The sequence below is a fragment of the Juglans microcarpa x Juglans regia genome, chromosome 4D, assembly GCF_004785595.1.
Source record: "Juglans microcarpa x Juglans regia isolate MS1-56 chromosome 4D, Jm3101_v1.0, whole genome shotgun sequence".
Lineage (NCBI taxonomy): Eukaryota > Viridiplantae > Streptophyta > Magnoliopsida > Fagales > Juglandaceae > Juglans > Juglans microcarpa x Juglans regia.
In genome coordinates, this window is record NC_054600.1 from 16,840,262 (window position 1) to 16,855,262 (window position 15,001).

Below are 15,001 nucleotides of genomic sequence, written 5' to 3' on the forward strand. Positions count from 1 at the left end.
CTGCCCCCCTAGCTTGGCAAGTGTAATCTATCACTTCACTCTCCTACGGTCTCTAGACTCTCTACTCCTTCAATAATTTAAATTGAAATAAAAAATAAATTAATTTGGTTATCATTGCCATTGGTGTATGAATAGAGTTAAATTATTATTGGTCTTTAGCATAGATTTTATTAAATTTATTTCTAAAATTTAATAAAAAATATATATATTTCTTAAATTTAAAATCTTCTTAGACATAATTTTACGTTGAATTAATTATTAGATTATTTAAAATAATAATATAATATTATTTTTTTAATAATAATATTTTTAATTTATTTTTTTATATTTTACAATTACACTAATTTTATGTTAATTAATAATTTAATTTGATATTTAAATTATTATTTTCTAACTTAAATATATTATGATTCAAAATTGAGAAACAATAATTTAAATAAATAAAATAATAATTATAGAGTGTGAACAGTTAGTCTTTAAATTTAAAGATGAACTTAAATATATTGTAGCTTAAAGTTAAAGATTTTAATATATACCGAATCTAATATAATGATTTTAAATATAAATTTATTAAATTTTAAAAATGACACTCATTTGATGAATTGGTATTGTTCTTACATTTTGCAACGTTCCTTAGAAAATTGCATAACTTGCACGCAAAACAATTAATCTATAATTTTTTTATAATTATTTTATAAGTATATATTAAATGAAGGAGTATAAAGAATGATAGTTTTATAAAATTGAAATTCGTTTTAACCAAACAAAATGGAATGGTTGCATTGGTTAATTGTGAAAATGAATTCTAAATATTATTATTCAACTACTGGATTTGATTATTAAATATATTTTTTATTAAATAACTAAGGACTCGTTTAGATAGTGAGATGATATGAGATGATTTTAGATGAGTTGAATAATATATTGTTAGAATATTATTTTTTTAATATTATTATTGTTTTGAAATTTTTAAAGGTTGAATTATTTATTATATTTTGTTTGAGAATTCAAAAAAATTATAATAATAAGATAAAATAAGATTAGATGATTTCTCGCCCTAAAAATGTTTTGAGTTTTTTACTAAATTTACATGTTGTAGATAATTACATCTGTATGATGAAGGGTCTTGATTTGTGTTCAATAAATGTAGTCTACTAAACTAAAAAAATAAAAATAAAAATTGGTTCTTGAATTGAGATGTAGTTGGAATCAGTGTTTTGGATTTCGTATCGTACCGACTGTACCGACTTCAATTCCGGCCTATACCAATTTATATTTTGGCCTATGTTTTTTTTTTTCGTTTTTTCAAACTACAAGCTTATTTTTTAATCCACAATTCAGACTAGACTATTTATAATTTTTATATATGTATTTATATATAATTTATTTATATATAGACTATTATTTTGGAATATAATTTTTATATATATTTATATATATAATTTATTTATATATCGACTATCCCGAAATGCTATCCCGAAATGCTATCCCTAAACGGTATCGGTATCGAAATATTTCGTTTTAGTGTCTTGACCGGTACGGTATTCAAAACATTAATTGTAATATATGGGTGCATAAATTATGCCGCTAATAATTATATTTTTTAATGAATTTCTAATTTTTATTTATTTTTTTAATTTTTTTAATAAATTAAAAAAAATTAAAAATAAAAACACAATTACCATGTTTAGATGGCCCTCTGTGGGAGTACCCATTTCGGTTTTGAGAGAACATCAGTAGGAAAAAGCCGTTCTTGAATCTTGTCTTCTTGTATTTGGCTTTTCCCTCAAAAAGCACTCACGCAGCACAGTATGGGTTTCTTGCTTTTGACACAGCGCGGTCTTTCCTCGAACAGAGACCATGCTGACGCGCCTTTTCTCTCAAAAACGCAGCAGCGGGTAGGACGCACGGGAATTCTTTCCCGTTTTGCTTTTGGTCCTTTGGACGCAAGTCACTTCTTCCGGTTTTTAGACGGAAGACAAAAGGACCAAGTCACTTCTTCCGGTTTTTAGACGGAAGACAGAAAAATGGAGGGTGGTTCCTTTTAGCTTTTTGGACTGATGCGTCACATGGACGCGAGGATTATACGGACGCGACCCAGTTTTTGGCTCGGGTTTCTCTTCACCTTTGCTCTCTGCTGAAGGTTTTTTTTTGTAGTGTTGGAGTTTTGTGTTTTATTTTAATCTTTCAACTATTTATATTTAATCATTATACGATATATTTAGTAAAGAGAAAAATAAAATAAAAAATCATGTGTGATATAGGAGTAATAAGTAGTGGTGAAAAAGAAAATCGGAGAACGGGTAAATGGTCCGGTACCCGATTCGATCGCATCCAGTACTGATTTCATTTTATTCAAAATCCATCTAGTTTTATTTTTTTTTTCTAACACTGGACCGAAGCAGAACTGATCGATTCATACATATATACTTTTTAATTTTTTATATTGTATAAAATGTTTTTTATATTATATATAATTTATATATATAATTATATATAAAATAATTTTTTATTATATGATAAATTATTTATTAATATAATATGAAATTTTAAAATCCTATATAAATAAAATTATATTATCACTATAGTTTATTGTATTAATAGTTATACTAATACTATATCAATATATATTATAATAATAATATAATATATCACTATAGTCTATAATATAATTATAATAGATATTATAATATACTACAATATATTATCATTATATTATTATATACTATAATATATATAGTACATTATATATCCTATATAATATATCAAAAAAATAAAACCGAATCGGACCGAAAGTACCAGTTTAAGGATGTAACCAGTGCGGTATTAGTTCTTCAAATCTCAAAATCGATATATACCTGTTCGATTCTAAAATATGTCTAAAATTATACCGAACCGAACTAATTACACCCCTTATAATGAGTAGAATTTTTTTTCTGAAATGTATCAATGCATGTTTTGTAAACACGAGAATGTATGAAATTCTCAAAATTTCTGATAATTTTATTTTTAAATATTATTTAAATACAAAACAAATTTTAATTTTAATTTTTAAAATTTTTCATTTAATTCTTACCTAATCATTACTTAAACAAAATCAATACAACTTTTACAAATTTCAAAACAAAATGCAAAAATAAATACAATTTTTATAAACTTCAAAATAAAAATAATATTAAAAAATTACATTCAACTAATTTTTTAACTTTATTTGTTCACTTTCACAAAATTGGATACAATACTTATTTCAAAATATATTTTTATTCAATTGTTTTTCTCTCATTTCCCAACACCTAATAAAACATATTCAATCAATCCATTTCACTACAATTTATTTTATTTTCATAATACAAAATCAAGTGATATTAATTTCATTATCATCAAATCAAGAGATTTATTTTTATGAATAATTTTATTTGAAAATTTTTACACCACAAATTATCTACGTGGCATGATTTGATTTGATTTATTTTTCAAATCAAATATAGATGGTGTATGGTATAAATATTTTAAAATGTCGCTATTTTATGTCATAAAAAATACTGCACAGTAATCTTGGATTTTAGCACCCTCTGTACACCCTAGAGATTGCGGTGACGTGGAGTGGTTTAAATAAAAAAAATTTCTTATCATCTAATACACTATATATCAACATGTGATTTGTATTTATTGTTCTTCTATTTAAATGTAAAATATTAATATGTAAATATATATTTTAAAAGGAAAAAGAAAACTAATAAATTATATATTAATATATAATATGAAGATGATAAATAACATCTCTAAGTATAAATATATATTAAAAAATAAAAGTTGAACCCTCGATAAAAACAATTGTTCTTTTCCTTCCTTGTTTCTAGAATTTTTGGAAGAGCGGTGTTATTCTGTCGCTTGAGTAGCACTGCTCTATTTGACCGCTAGCTTATTTTTATTTATTTTTTATTTCATATTTTTTTAATATATTTAAATATATATTTTTTTTAAAAAGTACCCCAACCAAAGTTTTAAATTTCGTACCGTACCGGCCGGTACGGTCGAAATTTTTCGTTTCGGCCGTCCGGCTGGTACAGATACTATACCTGTTCCGTACCGGCCAAAATACCGGCCGGTACCGACCGATATTTCGACCTTTTTTTTTTCATTTTTTCAAACTACAAACTTATTTTTTAACCCTCAATTCAGACTAGACTATTTATAATTTATATATACATGTATTTGTATATAATTTATTTATATATAGACTATTATTTTAGAATATAATTTTTATATATATTTATATATATAATTTATTTATAGATCGACTATCCCGAAACGTTATCCCGAAACGCTATCCTGAAACGGTACCGATATCGAAATATTTCGTTCCAGTGCCTTGACCGGTACACTGTCTGGTACGGTATTCAAAACATTGACTCCAACACATTAAAAATTACTTTCTAAACATTATGTAAAAAAAAATTAAATATAGAAATGATCAAAATAAATAGATAAAGTGAGAGGGTACAGTAACAGTTTCCATTTCTGAAATATAATTTTGGCTGAGAACGTGAAGAAGAAAAGTTTTGATTGGAATTTGCATTGGAATATGTGCATTGTATTTTTGTATCAAGAGTCCTTATACAGCCACATAATAAATGTCCCGAAGAAATATCCCAAATAGCGCATTTCATTCTTTTTATTTTTTATTTTATTTTTTTATATATTTTTTTAATCATCATAAATATTTTTAAAAAAATAAAAAATTTATAATATTATTAAAAAATATTTCTTTAATCACTAAGGCTTCGTTTGATTGTTGGATTATACTGAGATCAACTCAATTCAGTCTAATTTTAAATTAAGTCTAACATCTAAATACTCAACTCTCAAATCACTAAACTTATCTAAACTCAAAACATTTTTACACGTAAGACCTACAACATTTTTCAATTCAACACCAACTCACAAACTTTCAAATTCTCATAATATATCTAAACTTATTTTAATATCCAAACACATCAAAACTCATCTTAAGTGGATCCTACAAAACTTACTCCACTATCTCAACTCACTGCTATTCATAAAGAACTCAATTCATTTCAATTTAACTCAATATCCAAATGCAGCCTAAGTAAAAAATTAAAAAAAAAAAAGGTTTCGGAACCCAACTTTCGGTGGGTTTAGCATTTCTGTTTGTATCAATAATGCTAAAGCCATGGATAAATGTCATGTTTGGATTGTGAGTTAGATGAGATGAGTTGATATAAAAAATATTATTAAACTGTTATTTTTATTATTATTATTTTAAGATTTAAAAAAATTGAATTGTTTATTATATTTTGTGTGAGAATGTAAAAAAATTATAATAATGAGATGAAATAATATAAAATACTTATTATATCCAAACGAAAAATGTCTCGATGATAGTCACGATTTCTTTTTAACTTAATGATTAAGAAAATATTTTTTAAAAATGTTGTGAGTTTTTTTAAAATATTTAAGAACATAAAAAAATCACTTAATGTTATCGGTGACATCTCTCGTGCTAGAACTACTCTTTTATAATTCTTTTGAATTCAAATGATAAGCGGTGCTATTCTGCCACTTGAGTTGCACCGTTTTATTTGACCTCTTGGCTAAATTGGGTTTTTTATTTATTTTTTATTTTAAAATATTTTTTAAAAATATTAAAAATATTAATATACTAATAATTATTTTCTTAACCATTAAGTAAAAAAATTAAAATAAAAGTTAAAATAAATAAGATGTCAAATTTAGATGTCAAAGTAACATTTTTCTTCAAATGACAATTTGTAATCTTGCTTAAGTGGATTTTTCAGACTGATTAATTTATTATGAAAATCTTGTAATTTTAAAAAAAAATCCATTTTCTAATGTCATTGTATTCTCTCGGGCCAAGTTTATTTTCAGATATGAGATAAAATAAGATAATATTTTTTTAGATATGTATGAATTGTATTGAGATATATTAAGTATTGATAAAATAAGATGAGATAAAATAAAATTATATTTATTTATAGATATGAGATTAAATTAATTTATTTTTTTTTAAATATTTATAGTGGTGGAATACATAACTAATTATACTATTTTTTATAATAAAATAGTGCCAAAATGATTGAAGGTCGTGCATAAACCGTAACAACAAATGAAATAACTTTTTTCTGACATTTTCTTGGGTGTTTCTATATTCTAACCGTACAGAGCAGTGACCAAGGGTCAAATCAGTTTTTTTCCTAACTGTACAAAACAACAACCGGTCAGATCAGCTTCTTTTAGATATAGTACATTTCATAAACAGTAATAAATTAACAAAAGATGAGGTAAAAAAATTAATGTTGTTTTCAAACATATTCTTATCGTACAAAACTTAAAAAAATTTCAAAATTTTTAATTTAAAAGCAAACGAGGCCTGAGTTATCTCTTTATCTCAAATGTCAAATATACTTCTCTCATTATTTCTTCCTCTAAAATGTAATAAACAAGTTTTTTTCTTAATTTTTAAATTTATATTATTGAAGTCTATGATATACTGATTTCTTATAATTACGAATGCATTAATTTCCATTTGGATATTGAGAGTGTTTTATCTCATCTCATTAGAGATAGGTAGCGGTGCACCTAGGAGTGACAATATGTGACACGACCTGTTAATCCAATATGAACACGACACGATAAAAGCGGGTTTAGGTTTAACTTTAACGGTTCGGATCAAAATGGGTTGACCCGTTAAGATATGATTGCTTAACGGGTCAATCCGTTATGACCCGTTAAGAAAATTAAATTTACCTTTATACCCTTAGACCTAAAGGGTAAGGAGGACGCTCCACTTCCTTCTTTGAGTTCTAAATTTGTTTAGATCTGTGTTTTAAATTTTTTATTATATTTGGGATTGTAACATTAATATATTTACATTGTATATATTGTTTATTATATTTGGGATGTAATTTTAATAATGAATATTATTACAAATTGTGTGGATCATATTTGTTTGGATTGTAATTTTAGACTTGTAGTTAATTTTTTTATTTTTTATACATATTATTTATATTTAAATATTTATATAAAATCAATTAAGTCAAACAGGTCGTGTCATGTCGTATCGTGTTTGTTCAACCCATTAACGTAAACGGGTCGTATCGTGTCAACCTGTTATCTTACCATGTCATGTTCGGGTTTGGAATTTTGATACGAAATCCTTAACGGGTCGTGTTCATGTTGATCCATTAAGTGTAATGTACATATCTTGACATGACACGAACACGACCCGTTAACACGATTTGACACCCCTAGGTGCACCCGCCTCGTTTGCCTTGAGTGGAGAGGGTGATCTGCTCTGCACAGACGGGGAAGGGCCCCCCGCCTGTATGAAAGGGGCATTGCGGAGGCAGGGGATGAAGGGGGCTCAGCCCCGCTCCGTAAATCCCCCACCCCATTCTGCATGTTAATTTATACTATTTATTTTATTCTTTTGACGTGGTTATTACATTTAAAATATATATATATATATAGATCGCACCCTTATAGCATTCGTCCAGTGTTCCTCACTAGCAACTGGTGCCTGGGTCCCACCCCAAACCGGTTTGTTTCATAAGATCAGTAAACTCGCATTGTCTTCTCTTGAGCCTCCCAATTTTCCCTTTCACTTGGTCACAATTGAATTGTTTTGGGCCAATAGCAGACAGTCGTTCAGCAAGCCTCAAATTATCAGCAGTTGTAATCCTCCCTCCTCTCAATCTATCCATGAGGGTGTCTTGGTACAAGAGGTCAACGAGGACATCCTCAAACCCATCACTCCATAAATCCCAATCACGTGGGGTTTCAATGGTATCATTGTCCATATGCTTCTAATATATTTTCAAATGAGGACGTTTTATATTGAAACCAAATTGGGGGCGCTGAAATGGCTTAGACCACATTCAACATGCAGTTTTCCTTTATGGACAATTATATTTTTAGGGTAGAATGATCTAACACCCGAAACACAATTAACATGGAAATAATAAAAACATTTCATACTCATGCATGGGAAGATGTTGTGCGAACTATTGGTATATTAATGTACTGTAGATTAAGTGAACAGGGTAGCTCGTGGATATGGCAATATAATCTAGTCTGGCCCATGCATGAAACAATATAAAAACACTGAACATGAGCACAGAAATATGACAGTTTCATAAATTTTTAAACAAAAGTTGATCCCTGAAACTAATTTCATATATAAGGACGCCAGGGATGTAGTTTATACATTGCAACCTATGTCTCAGCTTATACTTTACAGATATGTTATTGTGTATAAAGCAGAAGATCCAATACCTGTCGAGAGGATGAAGTCGTACAACGCCTCAAGTAATAACGCTACAAGAAGAAAACGAGACGGGAACTAGCCATTAAACAAACAATGAACTAAATAACCAGGTACAAAAGATCTACAGGCCGTGCCTAATTTATTCAAATGGTTATAAAAAAAATAAACCAATTTGGACAGAGGATAGACTACTAACGACATGCAATATTACTTTAATTACGTACTGGAGTCATGTGTTTGCTTGCCCATCTGTTAACTCCAGTTTTGGTACAAATAAAAGAATGAAAAAGAAAAGCATGGATGAAAGATCGTTCATGCTGAATTAGATTTTTCAGTTAGAATTTTTATGAATCCATGCCATGATATTAACCACTTCATATATATATATTATTTGTGATATCTGCATGCGAAGGAATGGTCAAAAGATTAGGTGTTTTCGTAATCATTTAGACAAAAACATTTACCTAATATATGTACAATATGGACAGTACGCATGACCTAAATTAGTATAACTGCATAAACAATATTGTATACGTGCCTAGCAGCTAACAAGTGAAAGATAGTTCTAGTTGGGTGTTGGATCAATGAATGTTTTAAGTTCAAATTCTCAGAATTGAGCAAAATCAATTAAGCAAACGTGCATCCAGAAAAATAAAATCCTATTAAAGATAACATGCATTCACCCGAAAAGAGACAGGCAAGATCAGACGTTAAGCAATGAATGTCTTTCAGGAAATATACCAAATTAGACCCCTAAAAATTCAAAGCTCTCCAGCTCTAACCACAGAACAAAGGCACCTCTATTAAAATTTAAAAAAATAAATCTGCATCATTTGACCTAAGACTTTGTACTGAACCAGAACATCAACATGTTCTGTTTTGCAGTGATGTATTTGGAGGGCTGCAGTTCCATTTGTTTACAACTACCAACCTATTTTTCCCCTGCAATGGATTACTTTAAACACATGCGCAGAAGCACAATGACAGAGGAAATTTCACCAAAACTGCAAAAGATTCCCGTTTAACCCAGATCACAATGACTTCATCACAATCCCAGAATCCCAATCAGAGTACACTTATCAATGGATAACATGCCTAACTCACACTGTGTCTTTCTAAAGAAATCACAATCACACATTTACAATAGTTACACGGAAAACAAAACCAAACTAGGAATGACCATACCCCACAACGATGGCAGCTAGTATATATATGATAATACGCTAGAATTAATTCCAGTATTTCATAATGTAGACGTAGAATGCAACAACATAAACTTTTCAATATGGGTCGTTGCAGAGAAACTCACCTGGTATGACCGAGTCTTAGGACCCGTGGCGGTCCAATTATGGAGGCAACGACGGGGAGATTTCTGGAATCCAGTGCGAGGGTTGATTCGCTTCATATGAGTGTCTTCCTCTCTATTTCCCGCTGCTCTTTTATACACCATTGTCCTCTATTCGATAAGAGCCAACCGTATCATCCTCACGAGAAATCCTATTGCAACTGTTGCAATATTCGAAACGTCTATTTTTGAGCAGCAGCGGTCAACTCAGTGACCATTCACTCTACAGAACAGCCCTTGTTTAGGGCTTTGAGATTCGACTTAGTCAATGTCAACAATAGCCTGCTTGATTGACATGAAAATGTTCAGAGATTCGCACGGCCGTATGGGGCAGAGGGAAAGTAGGGGCTGTGAAGTTGCTTACCTCTGCAGAATTTGTGAGCTTCGTCGTAACCTCCTCCGCCAGAATGTGAGAAATCTCAGATCTTCGTGGGTCAGCCCACTGGACGCCAATCGATTGGCATGATCTGATACAAGTATTTCTGGGGATTTTTCTTTAACGATGGCGTCGTTCCAAACACATATTCGGAATGGATGACGATTTTGCAATTGGGGGATTTCTGGGCGATTTTTCAAGGGCCTTCGCACGAGAGGGAGAAGTCTGTTTTACAGGCTAGGACGGCGCAAGCCTTTCGTGGAGAAAGGAGAAGGGCACAGATGAACGCTGGGGGGAGTAATGTGGGAGGGGGACAGACGCTGCTTTTCAGACCTAATGTCATGTCTATAAACAGTATTGAGATGTTTTAAACAGTGGGAGAGATTTCTGAGTATTCTTGAAAGTGATTGTTTGGGAAATATGTCTCATCTCAGTTTGAGATTTGGGATGAGATATCGGAGCGCCCAAACCTGCCTTAATCTTTCAACTATTATATTTAATCATTATACGATATATTTAGTAAAGAGAAAAATAAAATAAAAAATCATGTATGATATAGGAGTAATAAGTAGTGGTGAAAAAGAAAATCGGAGAACGGGTAAATGGTCCAGTACCTAATTCGATCGCATCCAGTACTGATTTCATTTTATTCAAAATCGATCTAGTTTCATTTTTTTTTTAACACTGGACCGAAGTAGACCTGATCGATTCATACATATATACTTTTTAATTTTTTATATTGTATAAAATGTTTTTATATTATATATAATTTATATATATAATTATATATAAAATAATTTTTTATTATATGATAAATTTTTTATTAATATAATATGAAATTTTAAAATCCTATATAAATAAAATTATATTATCACTATAGTTTATTGTATTAATAGTTATACTAATACTATATCAATATATATTATAATAATAATATAATATATCACTATAGTCTATAATATAATTATAATAGATATTATAATATACTACAATATATTATCACTATATTATTATATACTATAATATATATAGTACATTATATATCCTATATAATATATCAAAAAAATAAAACCGAATCGGACCGGAAGTACCGGTTTAAGGATGTAACCAGTGCGGTATTAGTTTTTAAATCTCAAAACCGATATATACATGTTCGATTCTAAAATATGTCTAAAATTATACCAAACCGAACTAATTACACCCCTTATAATGAGTAGAATTTTTTTCTGAAATGTATCAATGCATGTTTTATAAACGTGAGAATGTATGGAATTCTCAAAATTTCTGATAATTTTATTTTTGAATATTATTTAAATACAAAACAAATTTTAATTTCAATTTTAAAAATTTTTCATTTAATTCTTACCTAATCATTACTTAAACAAAATCAATACAACTTTTACAAATTTCAAAACAAAATGCAAAAATCAATACAATTTTTATAAACTTCAAAATAAAAATAATATTAAAAAATTACATTCAACTAATTTTTTAACTTTATCTGTTCACTTTCACAAAATTGGATACAATACTTATTTCAAAATATATTTTTATTCAATTGTTTTTCTCTCATTTCCCAACACCTAATAAAACATATTCAATCAATCCATTTCACTACAATTTATTTTATTTTCATAATACAAAATCAAGTGATATTAATTTCATTATCATCAAATCAAGAGATTTATTTTTATGAATAATTTTATTTGAAAATTTTTACACCACAAATTATCCACCTGGCATGATTTGATTTGATTTATTTTTCAAATCAAATATAGATGGTGTATGGTATAAATATTTTAAAATGTCGCTATTTTATGTCATAAAAAATACTGCACAGTAATCTTGGATTTTAGCACACTCTGTACACCCTAGACATTGCGGTGACGTGGAGTGGTTTAAATAAAAAAAATTTCTTATCATCTATTACACTTTATATCAACATGTGATTTGTATTTGTTGTTCTTCTATTTAAATGTAAAAATATTAATGTGTAAATATATATTTTAAAAGGAAAAAGAAAACTAATAAATTATCTATTAATATATAATATGAAGATGATAAATAGCATCTCTCAGTATAAATATATATTAAAACATAAAAGTTGAACCCTCGGTAAAAACAACTGTCCTTTCCCTTCCTTGTTTCTAGAATTTCTGAAGAGCGGTGCTACTCTGTCGCTTGAGTAGCATTGCGCTATTTGACCGCTAGCTTATTTTTTCTCATTTTTTATTTCATATTTTTTTAATATATTTAAATATATTTTTTTTAAAAAATTTACCCCAACACATTAAAAATTACTTTCTAAACATTATGTTAAAAAAAATTAAATATAGAAACGATCAAAATAAATAGATAAAGTGAGAGGGTACAGTAACAGTTTCCATTTCTGAAATATAATTTTGGCTGAGAACGTGAAGAAGAAAAGTTTTGATTGGAATTTGCATTGGAATATGTGCAATGTATTTTTGTATCAAGAGTCCTTATACAGCCACATAATAAATGTCCCGAAGAAATATTCCAAATAGCGCATTTCATTCTTTTTATTTTAGTTTATTTTTTTTATATATTTTTTTAATCATTATAAATATTTTTAAAAAAATAAAAAATTTACAACATTATTAAGAAACACTTCTTTAATCACTAAGGTTTCGTTTGATTGTTGGACTATACTGAGATCAACTCAATTCAGTCTAATTTTAAGCTGACTCTAACATCTAAACACTCAACTCTCAAATTACTAAACTTATCTCAACTCAAAACCTCTTTACACGTAAGACCCACAACATTTTTCAATTCAACACCAACTCACAACCTTTCAAATTCTCATAAATATATCTAAACTTATTTTAATATCCAAACACATCAAAACTCATCTTAAGTGGATCCCACAAAACTTACTCCACTATCTCAACTCACTGCTATTCATAAAGAACTCAATTCATTTCAATTTAACTCAATATCCAAATGCAGCCTAAGTAAAAAATTAAAAAAAAAAAAGGTTTCGTGACCCAACTTTCGGTGGGTTTAGCATTTCTATTTGTATCAATAATGCTAAAGCCACGGATAAATGTCCTGTTTGGATTGTGAGTTAGATGAGATGAGTTGATATAAAAAATATTATTAAACTATTATTTTTATTATTATTATTTTAAGATTTAAAAAAATTGAATTGTTTATTATATTTTGTGTGAGAATGTAAAAAAATTGTAATAATGAGATGAAATAACGTGAAATACTTATTATATCCACACGGAAAATGTCTCGATGATAGTCACGATTTCTTTTTAACTTAATGATTAAGAAAATATTTTTTAAAAATGTTGTGAGTTTTTTTAAAATATTTAAGAACATAAAAAAATCAGTTAATGTTATCGGTGACATCTCTCGTGCTAGAACCACTCTTTTGTAATTCTTTTGAATTCAAATGACAAGCGGTACTATTCTGCTACCTCAGTTGTACCGTTCTATTTGACCTCTTGGCCAAATTGGGTTTTTTATTTATTTTTCATTTTAAAATATTTTTTAAAAATATAAAAAATATTAATATACTAATAATTACTTTCTTAACCATTAAGTAAAAAAATTAAAATAAAAGTTAAAATAAATGAGATGTCAAATTTAGATGTCAAAGTAACATTTTTCTTCAAATGACAATTTGTAATCTTGCTTAAGTGGATTTTTCAGACTGATTAATTTATTATGAAAATCTTGTAATTTTAAAAAAAGCCCATTTTCTAATGTCATTGTACTCTCTCAAGTCAAGTTTGTTTTCAAAGATGAGATAAAATAAGATGATATTTTTTTAGATATGTATGAATTATATTGAGATATATTAAATATAGATGAGATAAGATGAGATAAAATAAAATTGTATTTATTTATAAAAATGAGATTAAATTTGTTTATTTATTTTTAAGTATTTATTGTGATGCGACACACAACTAATTATACTATTTTTTATAATAAAATAGTGCCAAAATGATTGAAGGTCGTGCATAAACAGTAACAACAAATGAAATAACTTTTTTCCGACATTTTCTTGGGTGTTTCTATATTCTAACCGTACAGAGCAGTGACAACAAAAAGACCAAGGGTCAAATGAGCTTTGTTTCTAACTGTACAAAACAACAACCGGTCAGACCAGTTTTTTTAGATATAGTACATTTTATAAACAATAATAAATTAACAAAAGATGAGATAAAAAATTGATGTTTATTTTCAAAGATATTCTTATCGTACAAAACTTAAAAAAATTTTCAAAATTTTTAGTTTGAAAGTAAACGAGGCCTGAGTTATCTCTTTATCTCAAATATCAAATATATTTCTCTCATTATTTCTTCCTCTAAAATGTAATAAACAAGTTTTTTTCTTAATTTTTAAATTTATATTATTGAAGTCTATGATATACTGATTTCTTATAATTATGAATGCATTAATTTCCGTTTGGATATTGAGAGTGTTTCATCTCATCTTATTAGAGATGGGCAGCGATGCACCTAGGAGTGATAATATGTGACACGACCCGTTAATCCAATACGAACACGACACGATAAAAACGGGTTAGAGTTTAACCTTAACGGTTCAGGTCAAAATGGGTTGACCCGTTAAGATATGATTGCTTAACGGGTCAATCCGTTATGACCCGTTAAGAAAATTAAATTTACCTTTATACCCTTAGACCTAAAGGGTAAGGAGGACGCTCCACTTCCTTCTTTAAGTTTTAAATTTGTTTAGATCTGTGTTTTAAATTTTTTATTATATTTGAGATTGTAACATTAATATATTTACATTGTATGTATTGTTTATTATATTTGGGATGTAATTTTAATAATGAATATTATTACAAATTGTGTGGATCATATTTGTTTGGATTGTAATTTTAGACTTGTAGTTAGTTTTTTTATTTTTTATACATATTATTTATATTTAAATATTTATATAAAATCAATTAAGTCAAACGGGTCGTGTC